Genomic DNA, 23,794 nt, shown 5'->3' on the forward strand with positions numbered 1-23,794 from the left:
AGGCTAAGATCAAAATACAGAGAACAAAACAAAAATATTTTTTTTGTCCTGTTTTATAGATGTACACACTTATGGTGATATCTAATATAGTGGAGTGGTAGCACTTAGAAAGTAGACTCATATTGAGTACAAAGAAGGGAAAAAACTTGATTAAATACTAGTTAGAGGTTAGCTTACTAGTTAACACAGGTAGGTGTCAGAACAACAGAGCAGAGAAGTATAGGGAGAGCCAGATGTGTGCACACATAGTGTGACTATCAGTAATGTGGGCAGTATCACAGTTCATACTGTACATGTTGATATAAGCACATATTATCATATACCAATGCCACATTTGTGTCTGCTGATGATGCCTGTCCCCCACAATTCCATAGGTATCTCTGGATTGGCTGGAGTCCAACATCTTGTAGCCAGTGAGTGTGTAACTGTTTTGTTATGGCTCATCTATACCCTAGGTGTGTTAAGGGCTGCCAATTTGCCATGGACACAACTGTGAAGCTTAGCCATATTGCAATACTTGTATGTTCAGTTCTGGAAGGGTTCACTGCAGTGCATTACATCAGTAATCACAGTAGCATATTTGCAGGAGGTGTAACATATTTGCACATATTTTTGTGAAAGTATGCTATAAAAGGGGGCATTAGTATGGTGGAAATGGGTGCACTGTCTTTTAGGTGAAGGTCTATCACATACACTGACATGTTGCTTATCTCACAGGTGTATTGTACTGGCAACCTTAACTGGACATTGCTGTACTTCATGTTGTTAAAGGCCTGTCTTGTCTGTGTCTGTTGTGGTCTGCTTCTTTGTTGTGCATGGGATCAGTAATAAGGTGTGATATGTAGAATACATTTGTGGAACCTCACCTGTATGTGTGTGTGTGTGTGTGTGTGTGTGTGTGTGTGTGTGTGTGTGTGTGTGTGTGTGTGTGTGTATGTGTGTGTGTGTGTGTGGATCAGCAGACATAATAGTGCAGGAAGTATGTTATCTTCCTCCTCACAGGTGACCATGGGGGTTGGAGATTGTCCCCCTCACAACCTGATGTCAGTGTCTCATCAGACTCTGATGATGATGGCGACCATAGTGAGGAACAGGTGGGGTTATTGGGGGCTGAATCTGTCCCATGGGTTGACGCTCACTTCCTCTTCCAATGTCCTTGTACACAGTCAGTATGCCCACACATACCCAGTCCCCTGCGGCCACAGATATTGGACAGTCAGAGGGTGGTGGCATCGAACAGGAGAGTGTGGTGACAATGGCATCTGTGACTGTAGACAGTAACCAATGCCAGACAGTTGTTGAGGTTCCACACAGGCAGATTGACAGGGGTGCTTGAAGGAGGACTGCTACCCATCCACCAACTGTCAGAGGTGTCACATCATGTGTCACCAGACACATGTTTCAGTCCATCATGGAGGCACAGGTGTATTCTGAATGCAACACCGGCTAGATGCTCAGGTTTATGGGTGCATCACTGTCTGGTATTCAGGACTCCATTCACAGCATTGGTGATGCCTTACATCATTTCGCTGATAAAGTGGACAGACGGTGGGGTGAGACATTTTCACTCCTTAACCGTGCGATGTCTGTGCTAGAAAAATGTGGTGGGAGTAGGACATTGGACACGTGGCTGTAGGTCAGCAACAACATCAGCTGAGAGCCCACATGGCTGTGCACAGTCACACTCCCATAGTGGCAGTACCGCCAGCACTACTGAAGGGAGAGTGTTGTCCACACCACAACATGGCAGGCCATGGGCATGTGGTCCTGGGAGGTCCCGTGAGGGACACGGACCCGGCAAACACCATTCACCATCAGCAAATAGTACCACATCTGACCCTGGGCATGGTAGTGCCAGAGCCACTCCTGGCAGAGCCAGTTCCCGTGTTCATGGCTGGAGACATGTACGGTCCACAGCTGTCCAACATACCCTCGTGTAGGGCTAGCATGTGGCTTGACTGTGTATGGGCACACACTCCCACATCACTGTCACATGCAGGTCACCACCAGACACAAACAGCTCCTCTCCATGGCCCAGCTGACCAGCACCCCTCCAGACACACACACACAATGTCAACTTTGTGGCACAGCCTAGACCTTTGGCACCCCCCCATACCACACTTGTGGATGTGATGATAGTTGTGCCACATCCCTGCCATCCAAACCATTGATGCAGGGGCATGCAAATATGTGTCTGATGCACAGGGTGACTATATTACAGTTAATGGCATTTTGTAGTGCAGTAGTGTTATGCCCTGTAAGGTGCTGTCTGTTGGCATGTGTCATGAGTATATATCAAAGTGTATGTACCTTTGTTCCATGATGCTGCATTGCTGTTAGTATTGCTGACTGATTGTTGTCTCCCAGACCTTTTTCTGTTTCTGTTCCAGGTGTGTGTGTGTCTACACCATGGGGACCTGGTGCCAGTACACTGGCTCAGGATGGCATGGTGGCAAAACAGAAATGTGACTTTCCCAAGGTATGGCTGCATATGTGCATGGTTACCTAGATGCGTATGTGTAGATCAGTGTGTCAGGCACAATGGGGGCAGACGGCGTAATCTGACAGCATGCTACTCTTGATACCTGCCACCTGGGAGTTCAGTAGGATCATTGGTTCATAGGATCATAGAAGGTTACTAGCATAATGGCCCTGGGTTTCTTACAAGGCTAGCCATTAGTTTATCCCCAACAGAATCATCAATCAGCACCTGTTTCCCCTGTCATTGAGTGACACAGGTGGGACCCCTGGGACAGATTTGTGGTTTCCCATTCACTCATCACTGTTATGCTTGAAGATACTCTGCATGGTACTCTGTTTGATGTGTATGGGAAGTGCATTCTTGAGACAGGGCAGCCACTGGGAGACAAACCTCCCTCTCCAGCAGGTTGTGTTGATGTCGCATATGAGATTCAGGCCTGTTGTGCTGATAATGTGTGATGAGTTAGGCTCACATATAAGGGACAGCTGTTGAAGGGCAGGGTCCAACATTGCCTTGTATACGTGACACAGCTCACCTCTTGGCAACCTGTCCGATACTGAGTGGAGCACTACTGATTCGAACCTGTCTGCATGGGACAGGTGTTGGAGGCCATGGATTACCTTTGTGGGTGCTACCATGGCCTTTCTAGTTGGTGCAGATGTCTGGAGAGGTACATACCAAACAGGATGTTGTCGTAAATTATTGGTCTACTGACTGAGGACTATACAGAAGTAGTGACCACCTTTTGTCTGGATGGAATCCCAACCATGTACAAGGCTTTTCTGACCACTGATGCTACAAGATGGTTGGATGCGATATTGTTAACAACCTGAGTATCCAGGTCTCTCAACACAGGTTGTGTGTTTAGGAGGTTTCTATTGCTATGGCAAACAGTGAGGCCGTGTCCTTGCCAAATGGTATGATGGTACAGTTTTATGCATTTAACTGGAGGACAGGACATTGGCACCAGTCTGTATTTAATGTAAGACCCTGCTACAGTGTGTTAACATAATTTTGTGGGTCAGTGACAGACAGCACACAACTTGCAGTTGCCACAGCCTTGGTCAGTACCTACAAATGTGGGTGGTGGTGGTTAGCATTCATGCCTAGATATATGTGGGTTATTTAGGGGCAGCAGCTACTCACAGGGCCTCAACATGTATACATATTGCACACACATAAGCAAGGCAGACTAGGGTTGCCACCTTATCAAATGGCTAATGTGGGACACTTCTTGTAGTATCGTGAGGGTTGCCAGGACAAACCATACCCACTGCAAGTGCAAAGGACAGGACTTCTGTTTTTGGCCAATATGGCAGCTTATTTTTGTAGCATTTGCCTAGGTTACGCTATTTATCATAACATTAAGGTGTTTTTGATGTAAAATGACTGCTTTATGCAACTATTACACAAATGTAAGGCATGTTTGTTGTCCTACACTCTTGGGACATATGTATTGTTTTACTTGTTTTCACAGGATGCACTTGGTCAAACATGGACTGCAGCCTGTACAGTGGGATAGGTGGTCGCCCTAACACAGTCATGTTGCTGTAAGGGGATACACACACACACACACACACACACACACACACACACACACACACACACACACACACACACACACACACACACACACTGCTGCAAGGGGATATGCATGCACACACAGAGTTTCCAGTTTTGAGATTAGAACCTCTACCTATCTAGTTATATACACTATAGTACTACATACATATTGCATGCACTATGGAGCTATTGTATTTAGCGAGTGTTTAACTGTGCTTCTAAGGTGGATGACATCAATAGGCCCTGAATATGTTGCCAATGGGGGGTAACAGGTTTGCACAGACCCTTAAAATAGTATAACCATCACACACACACAAGTGAGACAGCCATACTGCTGAAGGGGATATACTTACATACACATATACAGTCACTGAGTTTCCAGTTTTGAGATTAGAACCCCTACCTAATGTATAGACTATAGTGCTATGTACTTATTGCATGATCCACAGAGAGTATATGTCTGGAGAGTATCTCACTGAGCTTCTAAGGTGGATGACATCAGCAGGCCCTGTAAAGTAAGCCAATAGGGGCTTAGCAGGTAGGCACAGACCTTAAAATGTATTGGTATTGCACACACATAGACAAGACATACACACTGCTGCAAGGGGATATATTATACACACACTCACTGAATTGCTGTTGCTGGGATTAGAACCCCTACCTATCTAGTTGATATACTATAGTGCTACATACTTATTACACATGCCATGGAACTTATGTGTCTAGAGAGTGCCTAACTGTTCTTCTAAGGTGGATGACATCAATTGGCCCTGTAAAGTAAGCCAATGGGGGGTTAACAGGTAGGCACAGGCCTTAAAATGTATTGGCATTGCACACACATAGGCAAGACATACACACTGCTGCAAGGAGATATAGTTACATATACACACTCACTTGCCATTGCTAAGATTAGACACACTACCTATCTAGTTGCATATGCTATAGTGCTACGTATTTACTGCATGCACTACAGAGCTTATGCATTTGGAGAGTGTCTGCCACTGCTGTTGAGGTGGATGATATCAACAGCTGTTGACAGGGAGTCCACTGTTGTGGAGGACACTAGTCACAGGGCAATAAAATGAGTGATAATTGCACAGACCTTGGTCTGTTGGGCATGTGTATACTGCTGTATGTGGAATATCTACACAAACAAGGTGGCTGATGTGAGATTAGAACCCCTACCTACCATTACACACTATGGCTCACTGTATTAATGGCATGCACCACTGGTTACAACTGGTGTATAACTCACTGCAGCAATACATCTACATATATATATATATATATATATATATATATATATATGTGTGTGTGTGTGTGTGTGTGTGTGTGTGTGTGTGTGTGTGTGTGTGTGTGTGTGTGTGTGTGTGTGTGTGTGTGTGTGAGTGTGTGTGTTATCTATATATATATATATATATATATATATATGTTACCTATATATATATATATATATATATATATATATATATATATACATGTATATATATATATATATATATATATATATATATATATATATATATATATATATATATATATATATATATATATATATATATATATATAGGTAACATATATATATATATATATATATATATATATATATATATATATGTATTTATATAAAACTCTGCAGACCCATATATATCTTGTATGTGCCACATACTGATAGATAAGGGCAATCATGTCTGATGGGGATAGGAAGAGACAGTTAGGTATACATGTCTGTCTGTATGCACAGAGATATATGGAAATCTCAGTTCTATAGTCAGATGTGGCTTCAGACATGGGCTGACCTTAGCCAAGTGTAGGAGCATGTCCAGTTTGACCATCGGTACTTACAAGAGGACTCCAGGTCAGACCTAGATGTACTCCAGTCCGGGATTTTGTGTATTACAGCCAATAGGCTGCTGCACCTGATTACACAGTCCCACACCTCCCTGATATGATGTCCAAGGCATTTCCTGGCTGTGTGCTGTTCATAATATCTGACTCATATCTAGGGTGTGTACTGAGTGTATTACACTGAACAGGGTTTTGCATCATACGTCTGTTATATTTTACATAACAATGTGATTTCCTGGTACATCAGTGGCAGATTGTTATAGATTGACGTGAGGAATCGCTGACGGACATTTGGTTAACTGACTCCATACACTGCTGGGAACCCATGCTACTGCACAAACTGTTTTATTCTGCACTTTTTACATTTGTCTGGCCAGTAGTTCATCCTTTTCCTTATATGTGGGCCTTTGTTCTGCCCTGCTCCAGTTCCTGGTTTCTCCACAGTTGCTGCTCTTTGTAGTTATAGGTATGCTGTGACTGGGGTATGTGATGTAACACCACACACAGGGTTACAGACTTCACACCTTTGACTGTACCTATTTTGTAGGATATCCAGCCTTGCACCCCATATGTCTGCATTGGTCCTCAGAGGGTTTGTGTTGTACTGTTATTATAAGGCTACATGGTGCCCATACCTCTCAACCTCTTAGACCCAGGAATCTGGACAAAGCCATATATAAAAGCAGGACACAAACACAGACACAAACATAGAAACACGTTTTAATGTTGCACTTACAAACTTGGACAGTTGGTAGAATAACAGGTTTTATATTAGCATGAATGTTCTGATGGGTATGAAGTGTGCATCTCAACTGTCTGTCATTATTTTTTCACATCAGTCTTTATTGATTTGCCACTAGTTTGTCAGAAAAATCCAATGTTGTGAAAAATGGACCATAAATATGAAGCAAAAATGTGGACATTCTGCAACACTGTGTACATTTGAGGGGTATGATGGTGCCCACTGACTTGTTGTAAGTACTGACAATGTTACATGATGGCCTTGAACTATTTACAGGTTACCTGTGCCCATTAGAGACATAAGTGCCAAATGAGGGATGAATTTCTGGGTTCCCATCCAATTGTCCAAGCTGCACTTGAATTAGGTTAGAGAGGAACTCTGCTTCACATGGATGGGGACCATGTTCCATAGATGAGGTAGTCTCTGGGATACATACCTATCTCTCCAGCAGGTCCTATTTATATCACAGGCAAAATTTAAGTCTTTAAAATGGGTAATTCTGGTGCTGTTTGTTTTGTGGATATGCAGGAGATCCATCAGACATGGAAAAAAACATTAACCAATGGGAATTAAATATCACAAGAAGTAGAACTACAGAAATAAATCACTTATAATAAATTCAGATTATTTATGAATCTTCTTGAAGACCAAAATAACTGTATGGTCTGTCAGTGAACTCAAAGAGAAAGGGCTTGACAGCCATCTTTCTAGTTTTAAAGTACTGAAACTGCCAAAGGTTTTAAAGCTGCTTTTTCATAGTTTCTTGAAAGAGCACACTGCTCTGTCTTGTCAAAGCTCAGTAACACAAAACAGAAACACTATGTTTTGTGTAATCATTGTCTTTTTCCAGCAGTTGATGCTTTACTCAGCCTTGGCACAAGCTCCTAGGTACTACTGGTGACAAATGCTACACTGATATAGCATCTGTTAGCACCACACCAACTAGGGGGCCAGATATAGACCCTTTCCCTCCTGTCCCTGCTCTTCAGTGGAAGAGCAAAAAAAAAAAAAGACTGGCACCAGGGGCTCCAGAAATGCAGGAGCTAGTCAGGTTCCATCCATTTCTGTGCCCTGCTCCCACCCCTCCTTCCTTCATTTTAGTATAAAAGACAAATCTTTTTTGACCTTTAAACTGTAGCAAAATGCTTCCTACAAATGTAGCAAGCAGTTGCTACAGTTTATACATCACACTGAGCACTAAAGTGCTCTGGTTTTAGTTAAAAAAAAAAAAAAATATATATATATATATATATATATATATATATATATATATATACATATATATATTTTTTTTTTTTTTTTTTTTTTACTTTTAAACTGTAGCAAACTGCATGCTACAGTAAGGCAAGCAGTTGCAACAGTTTAGACCGCACATAAAGCCCTACAGCTGTCAGGTTTGGCCGCAAATGCAGTACTGGCTTTTTAAAGCCGGTAGTGCATTAAAGAGTGATTGGGAATCAGGATGATGGATCTGATGGCAATCACACCTCTAACACTTTGAGCCCTAGATAGGTGTCTCTTTAGCCCTGCCCTAGCTTTGCTATTCTGCATGACAGGATATACATTTATTTAACCCTTCTCAAGATGAAACAAAAAACAATGAAGTTTATATCTGTAAGATGTCTTTAGTTAGTGCATTAATGTTGGATTTATGATACATCCCTTACTGAGGTCAAAATAATTTTTGTGTTTCTTTGTGAACTGTTGATTAGTGTTACTCCCCAGTGAATCTTTCCTGCACTTAACCTTCCAACACCTTTGTTAAAAATAAAGTATAACTGCACTCTGAAGTAAGTGACAACTCTTCATTTATTGTTCTTGGAAGATAAAAGTCAGTGAATGGCACATTTCTATAATAATATATCAGTTAGAGAACAACTGTAGATACCCATTAATTACAACATAAAACATTGTTTTATTATAAATTACAGGAAAATAGGTACTGTCATGTTGTTCTTCTTTACTACATATATTTATCTATATCAGCCTTGAACCTACTAGATATGATACCTCATTCCAAAGCAAATCAAAAATATTTTAATTAACTGAGAACTACTTCTATCAGATGTACTTCTTGGCTATCCATCCTTTATTATAAGTCTCAACATTTAAACACAAAGTACATTGCCTAGGAACACAGTTCACTTTTTCTTTTTTTTGTGCTCATTACTCTGTGTTTTGGTTCCAATTAGCCTGAAAGGAAACATAACTGAATTTAAAACATTAAACACTATGATTAACACTATACAGGTACAAATCAGGCATATTCCTCTGACTTGACTGCTCAAAATGGCAAGCAAGTTTGTTTGCCTTAGATTTTAGTTAAAGGATCCTCTTTATTTTAGGTAAAACTCTGTAGTGGCTACATTCCCCAACCCTGCTATTCACTATAGCACTGTGGGATTGGAGTAAGAGAAGCAGATTACAAATCTGCTGTATCATACTGACAAGGGAGGTTATACAGTTTTATTTATTTTTCTGTGCATTCTTCCATTCCTTAGTCCTCACTGAAACTGGTCTGTGTATGATGCACATCACAGTTCTAGTCAACATGACGAGAATAGAATAAAACAAGAAGTGTGGACAGTTGTTTATTTTGTATTGACACCATTCTGTTAATGAACCTGTCAAATAATAAGTTGTTGATTAAAGTATAGGTGAAAATGCAGACTATGAACTGCCAATAAAGTGGAGTCAGACTGCCTTGAAATCTGATATTTGATTGCCAGTTACAGAACATGACGGCGCTTCAATTGTTATGTGGCAGTAGCTATATCTGTACCTCTCAACTGTACAGATTTTCACAGAATGTCCAGATTTTTGCCTCATATTTTTGATCAGTTTTTTCATAAAATTGTAATTTTCTGGCAAATTTCTGACAAATCATTAAAGACTGAAGTTAGAAAATAATAACAAATATTTGAGTTTCAGACTTCAAACATATCTGAAAATTAATGCAAATGCAAAACCTGTTATTCTGTCAACTTTCTAAGTTTGTAAGAGCAATATTTAATTTTTTTTCTGAGTTTTGCGTCTTTGTCCCACTTTTATTTATGGCTTTGTCTAGATTTCTTGCTCTAAGAGGTTGAGAGGTATGAATACAATGTAGGGTTATTATATGCTTCTGTTCATACCGTGTCTTAAAGGATCTATTATTTAGCCATTTGAAATTTTCTCTCCTCATTCCAGAGGACATTTTTGCAGTTGTAAGTTGTATTCATCTTGGTGACTGCTAACAGTTGCTGTTCTTATGTATTTAGTCATCATGTGAAGTAACTTGCCTTTACTTAAATAATTAAATAGGCTGTACTTCCATCCCTTGTATGTTATACACTTATTTGGGCTGCAAGTCGCTAGTGGGCTGAAATTACCCATGCATGTGATGGATATGTAATTGTGTATTCTGAGACAGTGACATCTATTTGTCTAATACTTGTGAGGAAGGTGAGTTTTCCCTCACTTAGCATGATATTCTACTTCTGTTTGCTAACCAAATATATATATATATATATATATATATATATATATATATATATATATATATATATACACACACACACACACACACACACACACACACACACACACACACACACACACACACACACACACACACACACACACATATATACAGTGGATATGCCAAGTTTTTGTGATATAAAAAAATGAGACCACAATAAATCATTTCAAAACTTTTCCCACCTTTAATGTGAACTATTACCTGCACAATTCAATTGAAAAATAAATACATTTGTTAGGAAAAAAATATAAAAAATAAAAACGTACAATAAGCTGGTTGCATAAGTGTGCACACGCTTAAACTAATAATTTGTTGAAGCACATTTTGATTTAATTACGGAATACAGTCTTCCTGGGTAGGAGTCTATCAACATGGCACATCTTGACTTGGCAATACTTGCCCACTCTTCCTTGCAAAAACACTCCAAATCTGTCAGATTGCGAGGGCATCTCTTGTGCATAGCCATCTTTAGGTCACCCCACATATTTTCTATTGGATTTAGGTCTGGGCTCTGGCTGGGTCATTCTAATACTTTAATTTTCTTCTGGTGAAGCCATTCTTTTGTTGATTTGGATGTATTCTTGAGGTCATTGTCATGTTGAAAGGTGAAATTCCTCTTCATCTTTAGCTTTCTAGCAGACACCCGAAGATTTTGGGCCAAACGTGACTGGTATTTGGAACTGCTCATAATTCCCTCCACCTTGATTAAAGCTCCAGTTCCAGCTGAAGAAAAGCAACCCCAAAGCATGATACTGCCACCACCATGCTTCACCGTGGGGATGGTGTTCTTTTGGTGATGCGAAGTATTGTTTTCGAGCCAAACATACCTTTTGGAATTGTGGCCAGAAAGTTCAACCATGGTCTCATCAGACCATAACACATTTTCCCACTTACTTTTGGGGGTCTTGATGTATTGATTTGCAAATTTTAGCTAGGCTTGGATGTTTTTCTGTGTAAAAAAAGGCTTCCATCTTGCAACACTACCCCATAGTCCAGACATATGGAGAATACGGGAGCTTGTTGTTAAATGTAGTACATAACCAGTACTTGCCAGAAATTCCTGCAGCTCCTTCAGTGTTGCTGTAGGTCTCTTTGCAGCCTCCCTGTCCAGTTTTTGTCTTGTCTTTTCATCAATTTTGGAGGGACGTCCAGTTATTTGCAACGTTACTGTTGTTCTATATTTTCTCCAGTTTTTGATGACTGTCTTCACTGTGTCCCATGGTATGTCCAATACTGTGGAAATTTTTTTGTACCCTTCTCCTGACTAATACCTTTCAACAATGAGATCCCTTTGATGCCTTGTAAGCTCTCTGCGAACCATGGCTTTTGCTGTAGCAGGCAACTGAGTAAATGTCAGGAAAATTCTACTAAGACAGCTGAACTTTCTTTGGGTTTAATCAGAGTCTCTTTAATTGATGGCAGGTGTGTACCCAAGAAGTCTGAATGCTGTAATTAAATCAAAAGGTGCTTCAACAAAGTATTAGTTTAAGGGTGTGCACACTTATATAACCAGCTTATTGTATGTTTTTTATTTTTTATATTTTTCCCCTAACAAATTGGTTTTCAATTGAATTGTACAGGTTATAGGTCACATTAAAGGTGGGAAAAGTTTGAAATGATATATTGTGGTCTCATTTTTTTATATCACAAAAACCTGGCATTTTATCAGGGATGTGTATACTTTTTATATCCAGTGTATTTGGGTCTACTTCAATAGATCAAAGTACCGGAATATCAAATACGAAATTATTGAGATGACATTGCTGAATCTTCACAACATCAAACTCCCAAACCAGTGAAAGCTAACCCCAGAGAAAGAACCACTTGACCATCAGGATAACACAACAAACAATAAAACAAGAAAACCCTCCAAAGTGGGGAGGGCTTTGTCCCCACACCCCCTAATTAAATATACCAACTCAGGAATTGCACTACAGTGGGTAAAGGGCAAAGTTAACCATGGTGGCCAAGTAGTTCTTTTCCTGGGGTTAGTTTTCGCTATTCAGCGCGTTTGATTTTGTGAACATTCAGAGATGTCATCTTGATGAATCCATCTTATATATTCTGTTACTTCAGTCATTGGAAGTAGACCCATGTACATATATATAATTTCTTCATATAATAATGTGGTATCCTTTGTCTCATTTGCAATGTGACTATTTACACCTACTGAATTTTACAGAAACATGACAATAAAATATATTCATGCTGTCTTCATTCATAAAAGTATTGCATAAACTCCTACATTATAAGTAGTTTCTAATGTTTAACACTATACATCTTTCATTTATTTCTACAGTGATTAAGCACAGTTCTAAAATAAATACTTTTGCTGCTTTGAATGAATTCAGTTCCGGATTTCACACAAGCATTCACTTACAAGTGCTTTAGGAGAAAACTCATTCTAATGCTTCAGCTAAGTGAAACCACTTTATTTAACAGACAGTTAAATGAATGCCTGCCTTTCAGCCTGTCAAGAATTATTTTTGGCTGAAGGCTCCCAAAAGGAATCATACACTCTATTTTCTGAGTACTTTGAATGAGATGGCTTAACAGCAGTGCATAATTTAACATGCTAGAGCAGTCCTACAGTACAGTTATGCTATAACATCTTTACAAGAATAGAGCTTTTTATACTCAAATTTCACATATAAAATTAAGCTGCACATGACATGTGATAGGTGTCTCACAAATAGATATATTCTGTGGAGCTTAATAATTCTGAATTTTTATTTCTTTTTTTTTGACAGTATATTCCCAAAATGCTATCTATGTACTAGTCAGTTTTCTTGACTACTTTGCTCCATAGTTCAGTGCCCTCCTTTTTTTAAGTAATTCACCTGTCATCTAAGCAAGCAGAATAGAAATGATTACAGTCTGAGGGTGTTCAGTTCTCTAACCAGTGTATAATGAAAATTAATTATTTTGTTAAATTGCTTTTTTTTTGAGGTTTGTGGTATGTGTTGATGATTTTTTATGCTTTTTGCCCAAATTTCTACCAACCATTGAGTCTCCCCTTGATCAGACATTACAGTGTCCAAGAGGGATCATCATCTAGGCATAAAAGAGGATGGCTTGTGCTATCATCAGCATGTCAGGATTGACAGCATTTTCATTTATAGCCTAATCCTGCCCCTGTGGGACATGAGCATTTGTGTCACACACACACACATATTACGCATACTTACCATATTTTACAGTGTACGTGAAAATGTATTTGTATATCGAATAATACTGACATATCTCTGTGTATGTACAAGTGTGTGTGTCTGTGTGAACTACGTACATAGTATATTTTGTCACTTAAGGCACGCTTTTTCTTTTTTATAAGCTAATTATTTGTATATTTAGGAATATATATACATATATGTGTGTGTGTGTGTGTGTGTGTGTGTGTGCATATATATATATATATATATATATATATATATATATATATATATATATATATATCTATAGGAATCCACATTTAAATGTTGAATTTCCATAATTCCGCAGACCAAAATGCCGAAATGTCAACACAATGAAACGTTACAACATGGACGTTCAAAATGCTGAATTCAAAACAGAAAGCCATACACAGACATACAATAGCAAACATACAGCTACCTACACCAATGCAGTGCTATAAAAAACAAAATTCTACATTTCCAAAAACAATGAACAACTCTATACAAAAATTAAAAGCCTACTCAGTTAGCTTCCTTCTGCAAACCATATGATCTAAAACAAACCTTTGCAAAAATTAAATAACAACTAACTACTTACATTTCTTCTACAAACCAGGCTATCTAAACCCATCTGTATATACCAACTCCAGGCTCGCACTGCACTGGGGAAAAGGGCATATACCTTTTTCCAACCTTATAGTACTTTATACACTTCCACTACAGCAGGGAGCATATGAAACGTCCACCATAATTGTTCTTATAATTCTTAAACACTTAATCAGTGAGTCTTATGTTATTATTGGTATTTTCATTGGGACCTTTAAATTTCAGTCTTATAACACTTGGTATTGTAAACTGTCAGTGTTATAAGATTTCAGCATTTTGGTCTCGGTACTTTGGTCTTCAGGATTATGAAAAGTCAACATTTAAAAGTAGATCCATATATATATATATATATATATATATATATATATATATATATATATATATATATATATTGAGCATGCTTAGCGTTCTTTACACTGTAGATGAATATCTATCTGTATATCTAATGATATGGATCTATTGATCCATATATGTATGTATGTATGTGTGTGTGAGCTACATGCATTTTCTTTAAATTAGTTAGGCTGGATGAGGGTGGCCACGGTGGTGCAGCGGTTAGTGTTGTCGCCTCACAGCAAGAGGTTCCCTGGTTCGATCCTCGGCTGGGGTGCCTTCTGTGTGGAGTCTGCATGTCCTCCCTGTGGCTGCGTGGGTTTCCTCCAGGTGCTCCGGTTTCCTCCCACATCCCAAAGACATGCTGTAGTTGGATTGGACACTCTAAATTGGCCCTAGGTGTGAGTGCGTGTGTGTGCCTTCTGTGGAAGGTTGGGCGCCTGGCTGGCAACTCGACACTGTAAAACTCCACTGCCAATCATGAGCGGACATGTGATCCGCTGTGGAGACCCCTAACCGGGAAAAGCCGAAAGAAGAAGAAGTTAGGCTGGATGAGTTTGTATATTTGGGGCATCTCTAATGGTCTATACACACTGAGCAGAGTGGATGAGAGGTGTTAACTCCAACTCTTAGCTGAGATATATATAAGTATCCTGTTTTTTTCGATTATTTATTGTTTCTAGCAATTTATATATAGCACTTTTATTTAATCTGGCATGGGTAACTGATTTGTTTGCAGTTAAAAGCATTCTGTATCTTTACAAATCTTTATCTGTTTAAGAACTTTCATTTTGTGTCTTTCTGTAGTGCTTTGTAGGCTAATAGCTTTAGTGTCTCCACCTGCCCTCCCTGTTGGTGTCTTGGTGTCTTGGTGTCTTCGTGTTATACTTGGTGGCTTTGCAGTTTCCCGCCCCTACTGTAGATCTGATTTGGGACACTCCTCCCAGTCTAGCATCATTAGCTCTTTCTACCTAATACAGAGAGAACATTTGATAAGGCCTTCTGTTTCTTCTTTTTCCCTTTCAAAAAAAAAAAAAAAATTTGCCTGAATTTCCTTATGTTCTGACTGTGCTTCTCAAACATTTTGGAAATATAGAGTATATTTTAGAGCATTTATTATAACTGTAATTGCCTTAATATTGCTACAACTCAAGTGCTTTAGGTTGCACTACATCTGAAGTGTTTGTGTGTTTTAGCTACTTCTCTGTATATGTAGAATAGCTACTTATTCTGCTGTGTTACTGCCTCTTAAATCGTTTTCCAGTTGTGCACTTGCCTTGCTTCATTTAAAAAGTTTTAAATTGCTAATTTTGTAGTTTTAATTGCATTTACTGTTTAGGACTACACACTCAAGTGTGTTAGCCTTTTCTGTGTTTATTTACTGTATTATTTGTTTAGCCTGTTTCAACAAAAAATATATATACTATCTTGTTTGCTCGTTTCCCACCTTTTCTAGTCAGTCCATATCCCAGGCTTTGCTTGTCTCAGGAATTTATTTTCTGTGCTCAGAGCTATCCAGACCTTGTTGTGGTAGAGGGAATTCCTACTGCCTACCAGTGGGACTGGTGAGCATTGTACTGTCTATCTAACGCTAGAGGAGTGGTTTCCAGCTCTGAAACTGTAATTTTATTAGCCTTTTTGGGTTGATTTCTATCCCTTTCAACTTTCTGGCTTAAAAACGCATGTGTTTGCACATTTTTCACATCGTGCAGCACTACGAGGCTACAGTTAAACTATTCCAGGTGCCAGAAAGTCTGCTCTTCAAATTTTCCTTTAAAACTAGCTGGTTTCTCAGTAGTAGCACTACAATCTGAACCCCTGTGACTAGCACTTGCTCTAGAACCTGCTTGAAAGCACTAGGAAGCCTGAAACTGATACAAGCACTCAGCTCTCCTTGTCAATAAGGAGAAATTAATTATAGGCACTAAACAGCCTACAATTGCAAAGTACCTTGCAAAGGTAAGGGAAAATAGCTCTTAAACTTTACAAAAAAGCACCTAAACAGGCATGTCCAAGGGTCAGCTTCTGGTGATTTCTCCTGTCCACCTGATGAATCTGGGCATACTGGGGCAATGCGGCAACTGCCTCATGTACACAGACAATCCTCTCCTCTTTCCACCTAACACTACAACCTGCGAGAGATGCACTTACATAGCCAAACTGGAAGCAAAGCTCTCTCCGGTCAAGATTGTGCTAGACAGTCAAGTGGAGAAGGCTAACACCTGCATTACACCTCTAGCAACTCATAGCCCTTCAAAACCCACACCATCTATACCCACACATAGCAACACTAAACCCACATATGCGGAGGCCCTTAACATTAACCTGCCCAAGCAACAAGGACCTCCGAAGCCGAAACGCAAACAAACACGTCACAACCAAAGTGACACATAACTCACAACACCAGTGTGCCACCCAACAGCAGCCCCTAAGGCAAGACAATGTACCCAACACTTTAGTCATGGGTGACTCTATAGTCAGGCACACTGATGTCCCACTCACCAGGCTGAACAAGGAGAAAATTACAGTCAGCTGCCTGTCGGGTGCCAGGATCCACCACATAATGCATGCACTCAAGTCACTCCATAAGTACAAATATGACTCTGTCATTGTCCATGCTGGAGTGAATGACTTGAAATGTACCTCCCTGGACTACATGAAAAGAGACATGGAAGAGCTCTTGGATCATGTGACCCAGGCAGGTATGATCCTAGCCCTGAGTAGCATCCTGCCTTCACCCAGAATGATACCACAGTATAAGGACAAAATAATTGACTTCAACAGTTGGCTAAACTTCTGGTGTCATTCAAAGGGGATCCAGTATTTGCCTGGGAAGATATGATCGACAAACCACGATGCTTTTCCAGAGATGGTCTGCACCTGTCACCCCTGGGTTTCAGGTTACTGGCTAAAGCTCTTGCCACCCCTATAGTGTCTTTTTTAGGCAAGGTTCAAAGGATAAAATCACCACCGTAACAGATACAAGCATGCAAAATCTGAAGGTAATGCTACTCAATGCTAGAAGTCTAAACCTCAAAATGCACTCTCTCGAGGCACTCCTAAAAATGGAGAACATCGATATCTGTGCAGTGACTGAGACCTGGTTCAAGGCTCCAGAGAGCACCCCTGCAATACCAGACTACAATTCTTACCACACTTTTCGGCCACAAAACCAAGACCAAAACACTAAAGGTGGAGGAGTGTCCATATTCACCAAGGATATTCACACCTCCAGGCTAGTTGCCCAACACAATGCATCTGAAATTCTCCAGGTGCAACTAACACTAGGTAAGACTGCAATCCAAATTGTAGCTTGCTACAGATCCCCCACCATACCCCAAGATTCTCACTACACCTTCCTAAACATACTGGAAAACATTAAGATGCAACCAAACACCCTAATACTGGGTGATTTCAACTACCCTGCCATTAATTGGGAAAACTACTCGGGTACCAACTCCTTTTCCCAATGGTTCTTGGAATTCATAAATTCCAATGCCCTGGATCAACTAATCCATTGTCCCACCAGGGGCTCCAATATCCTAGACCTGGTCAGTACCAACATGGGAGATAGATGCTCCACACCAGTGGTCAACCCCTCATTGGTCAGGTCTGACCATAAGCAAATCACCCTTGACATCCACATCCCTCCCCCACCCCCCATTAAGGAAACCTCCTTAAAAAACTTCTCCAAAGCCAACTTCATGCTACTGAAGTCAGAAGTGACAAACTTCACAACACCCACGCAGATGGGATCTGGAAGTTCGACTGCAGAATCCTACACTAAGGCACTGTACGAGCACATCCACTCGTGCATGAATCGTGCCATCCCAAATAGAACCAAGATGCTCTTCTCCAAAAAAAGGAAGCCAATCTGGTGGTCCCCTGCTATAAACAAACTATACAACAGAAGGAAGAAACTGTTGCAGAAAAGAGGAAAATCCCAGGTTGCAAAAAACTCCCTCACCAGCTTCAGTAAGAAGCTGAGATCCCTCATAAAATCCTCAAAAGCTAGTTATGAAAATAAAATAGCCAAAGATTCCAAAGACAACCACAAGGCATTCTATAGTTATGTCAAGAATCTAAATGGCAATGCTCAGATCTGCTCTGAGCTACAACAGAATGGCATTAAATATACTGATCCCAAGGATATTGCCAATATCCTGGCAGATCGACTTAGTGCCAACTTCACCCCCATCTCACCCCCTAAAGGGCCCATCTCAGTACCAAAAGATTGCCAAATTCCGATAATCACAGCCACACAGGTGGAAACAGCACTCTCCAAAGCTAAGAATACAGCATCCATGGGACCAGATGACATCCCAGGCTGTGTACTACATGAACTACAAAATGAATTGGCACCCCACCTAAGTGTCATGTTTAATCATAGCCTCACCTGAGGCTTCGTGCCCACTGAGTGGCGCACAGCTACAGTTATCCCGTTCCACAAGGGAGGATCCGCCTTGGATCCCGGGAACTACCGTCCCATCAGTCTGACAAGCCTGATCTGCAAGGGCATGGAACGCATTATCATGGAACTTATAAACAAAGACATTGGCAACCTTCAAACACTGGACCCCACCCAGTTTGGGTTTGTGAAGGGCTGATCTTGTCTCCTAAATCTGATTGACTTCTTTGAATTGGTCTCCAGAGCTGTGGACGAGGGCAAGGCAGTCCACACAGCCTATCTGGACCCCACTGAGGCCTTCGACACCATCCCCCACTCTGGAATCATAGATAAACTTACTAAGCTGGGCATAAATCCCTACGTCACTCAATGGGTTGCCAACTGGCTTACTGACAGAACCCAGACTGTAAAAGTAGCCGACTCCAAATCTAGTTCCAGACAAGTGACAAGTGGAGTACCTTAGGGTTCAGTCCTGGGACCACTTTTGTTTGACATATACTTCTCTGAAGTACAGGCCAACACTAAGGGACTCTGGCTAACAAAGTTTGCAGATGACTGCAAACTGGGAGCCATTATTGAATCCCCAAATGATGTGGATATTCTACAAAAGGGCCTTACAGAAACAGATGCCTGGTGCCAGAGCCATGGGCTCAAGCTTAATGCCGAGAAATGTATAGTTATCCCCTTTGGAAAAAAACATGTACCCATGAACTACCACATAGGTGGCAGGACACTAAACATTGAAAGTGTGATGAGAGACTTAGGAACACAAGTGGACAGTGGTCTCACTTTCGATAACCACATCGCCACATCAGTCAGGAAATCCTTCTATGTGGCACACCTCATCACTAAGGGCTTTTCATCCAGAAAAAAGGAGGTCATTGTCCCACTGTACTCATCCTTCATTAGACCCATTATAGAGTATAATGCCCCATTTAGTATGTACCTCACAAGACATCTGCAACAGCTGGAAAGGCCACAGAAATACCTCACTAAAAGAATCACAGGCCTAAAGAAGATGCCATATGCTGACCATCTAAAAAAACTCCAGCTATACTCTGTGGCATATTGTCTACTCAGAGGCAATCTCTGCTTAACATACAAGGCCATGTCAAACCCTGAGCTGTTGGACATGCTCCACTTAAAGAAATCCCAATACCTCAGAGCCACATGCTCTAGGAATCTAAACCTTATCATCACAATGAACAAAACATGCTGGAGGGATAGGTTCCTGACCCAGAGACTCCCCATACTCTGGAATAGACTGCCCATACATGTCAAGCAGAGTACCTCATTGGCCCTCTTCAAAAGGAACCTTGATGATTGGATGGGAGATAGGAAATTCACCCCGGGGATCATGTCAGTCACCCTGCTAGACAGGGGCCCAGAGAAGTAAATATTGTGGGAAGAAATTTCCAGGGAATTGTTATGGCTAGGCTTGCATAGGCCTTAGGGCCGATAGCCTAGTACCAACCTATGAACCTATGAGAAAAAAACACTGTGCATTATATATTTTTTTCAAACATTGATGCTAATGATTTTACTTAAGATTCTCTAGAAAGTATAACATACATGAATTAGAGTTTGTAGTCTAGCTTTTGTCAAATGAACCTATTCCGAATTAGCTATTAGAAGTCTTTCTTAACCAACACAGTGCTTTTGCAAACCATCAAATACCCATGAAATTAATGTCTATCCCTTCAGTAAAATGATATCTAACTCAAACAGGTGAACCTAGCAAAATCTAAACTTGTAGAAAGAACAGTTCAACCACAAAGTAAAGTTATTCAAACATTTAATCAATACAATCTATTTGCAAGGTTGGATTTTGTTACGTTCACCTGTTAGAATGATATCTAACCTTTAGAAAAGGTTATGATTAAAAACTGCAAGAAAAAATAGGTGAAACAGAGACTCTGTAACAATGCAGTGCTTTGTATTTACAACTTCAAAGGCAGAAAACACAATCTACAATCAATTCATGAAAAAATAAACATTGTGGAAAAATAATATGTCAGCCAAATATACTTACAAATGTGCTTCATGAGATGTAATCCATTATGCAATCAATATGCAAGCTGCAAATGAAGTGATGCAATTACAACCTCTTTCTTCTCATCCATCATTCACTCACATTTGTACTATGGTGCTTCCTAGGCCCTAGAGCCAAATAAAGCTAACACAGTAAGCATCAAGAAAACTATGCAGACAGAGAAAAAATCGCCTTCTGGAAAAATCACATTTGGAAACAATTGTAAAGATGAAAACGTTAATGGAAAGTACCCAAAACAAAACAAATAAATTAATTAATTAAATACAATAAATAATGAAATAATGCTAGATAATTAAGCATAATATCACACATGTTCACATGAGTAGATGCCTACACACCATCACCCATGCCTGCTGCATGTGCGTAATCTGCTTTTCTCTAACTGTACTTGTTGTAAATCAACGTTACTGGCTTCTGCTATTCCGTTTTGCTGTAGGAAGTCTCTCTCTCACTCTCTCAAATCCGAGCCAATGAAAGAGAAGAGAAATTGGAGCAAAACAGAGTTGCCAAATGAATCCAATTATTTAGGGTGATGGAGTTATGGCAGGACTTTTTTTTTTCTTTTTCTTTTTAATAGTTATGGGGACAATTTTTTTCCAGTGTTTATGCGGTCCCCAGGCCAGCACCGTGCCCAATGCTGAACAACTGTCTAATTACTTCTTGATTCTGAGACATCTGGCAGCACCTTCTGATTATAGCACAAGGGGAAAAACAATGTATATGTAGTATGATAACATTGAGGTATTGAACTGAATAGAGCCCAAGTATGCCAGGAATAGGTACTGGGATTATATCACTGACGTGGTAAATTAATCACATTAGCTGTTTTAAACATAGCATAAAATTATCTGAGGACCCAATGAGTAGAGGAACCTGGCTGATGTTCTCCAGTGCAGCAACTCCACCTGTATGTAAAATCTGGTATTGCCAGCAGAGAGCTGGGTCTGAGATACAAGTGGAGCTGCATGACAGTGAGGTTGCCCATTTTCAGGGTTTGAACCAGCTGATAACTGAATTATCTAGGTTTCTGTGAAAGATACTCAAGGTAACTGTTGAACAATTAAAGCAATAGAGACGTTTTTAAGCAAAGCATGGTTGCATAGAAGTGATGTGCTGATGGAACCCAAGCTAGCCAGCATCATGCAATGAAAGACAGTGGTTAGACTTCCTTTTCTGCAATTTTTCATGATTGTTTTACACTTGCTCATTTTTTTAAATGCTGAGGCCAATTTAGTCAACAAGTGAGAGGAATAGAGCATGCTAGGCATGACATGAGTTATAGCAGTGGGGGTTGTAGCTTTGGCTATCAGAATGATTTGGCTCTTTACAATTTGTCTAATGTGAAATCTGTTTCTGTAGTGATGTTATGGATATCAGTACTGACTTTAAGCTGGTTATCAAGGGCGACTAAATATTTTCAGAGAATCAATTGCAATTATAATGAGAGGAATCAAAGTGGAGTTGTTTAGATGAGTAAATATTGAGGCTGGTTTGGAGGAGAACAGGATTAATTTTGTTTTGATGGCATTTAGTAGAAGATCCATAGCCATGTCTCAGCTATATGAAAAGCTATTTGCAGAAAGAGATTTAGAACATGCAGAGAAGCAATTGGCATTGCATATGTTGTATGCCATATAGTTCACAAAGATGACAAAGAGAAGTGAGCTATGCACAATGGCAAGATGGTATTGCAATGATATAGCAGAGATTAATTTCAATTCTTGAGGTGTGATCCCCAGGTAACTGGAGAATCATTTAATTGGTACTTAAAGAGAAACACTTTGTCAAAAGTTGGAATATGTTTTCAATATAAACAGAATTAAAACGTTTCAATAAGATGAAGAAAACTTTACCAACAAATTTACTGGTGTGCAGTTCACTATAAATATATTCTATAAGTTCAAAAAGAGCTGTGTTGGTTCTGTGATTCCATGTAAAGCCAGGCTACGTGTGTGACAGCACACACATTTTTCATTATGTGTAGAAGTAGGAGAGGTAACAGAAGGAAAGAATAGTTTATCAGGGATGTGTAGGAGTCATCTCTATGAAGGGAACCACAAGAAGCTATTTCCAGCAGTGGGACACAAGTCATTTCATAATGAATCTTTATAAACATTTTAACTGACTAGGCAATGGAAGAGTAGAGCAGTAGAGCAGTCGTCTTAGGTTCATAGGTTCATAGGTTCATACTAGGCTATCTGCCCGAGGGCATTTACAAGCCTAGCCCATAGTTTTGTGGCTTACGCCACCCCTTTAGTATGGGGAACTATACCCATTATTTTGCTGTGCCTCTGTTGAGCAGTGACACTGAGGTAATCCCTGGGGTATATCTGCGATCTCCCATCCATTGGTCAAGATTTCTCTTGAACAAGGCCAGCGAGGTGCTCTGCCTCACATATACCGGGATTTTATTCCACAGCATAGGGAGTCTTTGGGTGATGAATCTATCCCTCCAGCACGTCCTATTAATAGCCGTGTCGAGGTTTAAGTCTCCCGCCCTTGTGGCTCTGACGGATCTAGATTTTCTGAGGTGAAGCATATTCATCAAATCTGGGTTTGACATGGCCTTGTATGTTAGGCAAAGGTCACCTCTGAGCAAGCGTAAGCGACTGAATAGAGCTGGAGTTCTTTCAGTCGGGCAGCATAGGACAGATGTTTGAGACCCTTTATCCTTTTGGTGAGGAACTTTTGTGGCCTCTCCAGCTGCTGCAAGTGTCGGGTCAGATACATTCCGAATGGGGCATTGTACTCAATCATTGGTCTGATGAGTGATGAGTATAGGGAGACTATGACCTCCCTTGATCTAGATGAGAATCCCTTCATGATAAGGTGGGCAATGTAGAAGGTCTTCCTAACTACTTTAGCTACATGGGTGTCGAATGACAGACTACTATCAACCTGGGTCCCCAGGTCCCTGATAACTTCTTCTGTACTCAGTGGATTGCCACCTATTTGGTAGCTAGGGGTAACCTTGTTTTTCCCGAAGGGTATGACTATGCATTTTTGGCATTTAACTTTAGGCCATGGCTCTGGCACCAGTTATCCGTTTCTGTGAGACCCTTCTGAAGG

At 40.2% G+C, this 23,794-nt stretch overlaps 1 protein-coding gene across 1 annotated transcript in view; it reads left to right on the plus strand.

Moving 5' to 3' along the window:
- Positions 1-23,794, plus strand: part of LANCL3 (LanC like 3) — an 861,225-nt gene that overhangs the window by 542,256 nt on the left and 295,175 nt on the right. The gene's annotated exons all lie outside the window — the stretch shown is intronic.

The sequence above is a fragment of the Protopterus annectens genome, chromosome 5.part0 (assembly GCF_019279795.1).
Source record: "Protopterus annectens isolate FY-2018-M chromosome 5.part0, PAN1.0, whole genome shotgun sequence".
In the NCBI taxonomy this organism is placed as follows: Eukaryota; Metazoa; Chordata; order Ceratodontiformes; family Protopteridae; genus Protopterus; species Protopterus annectens.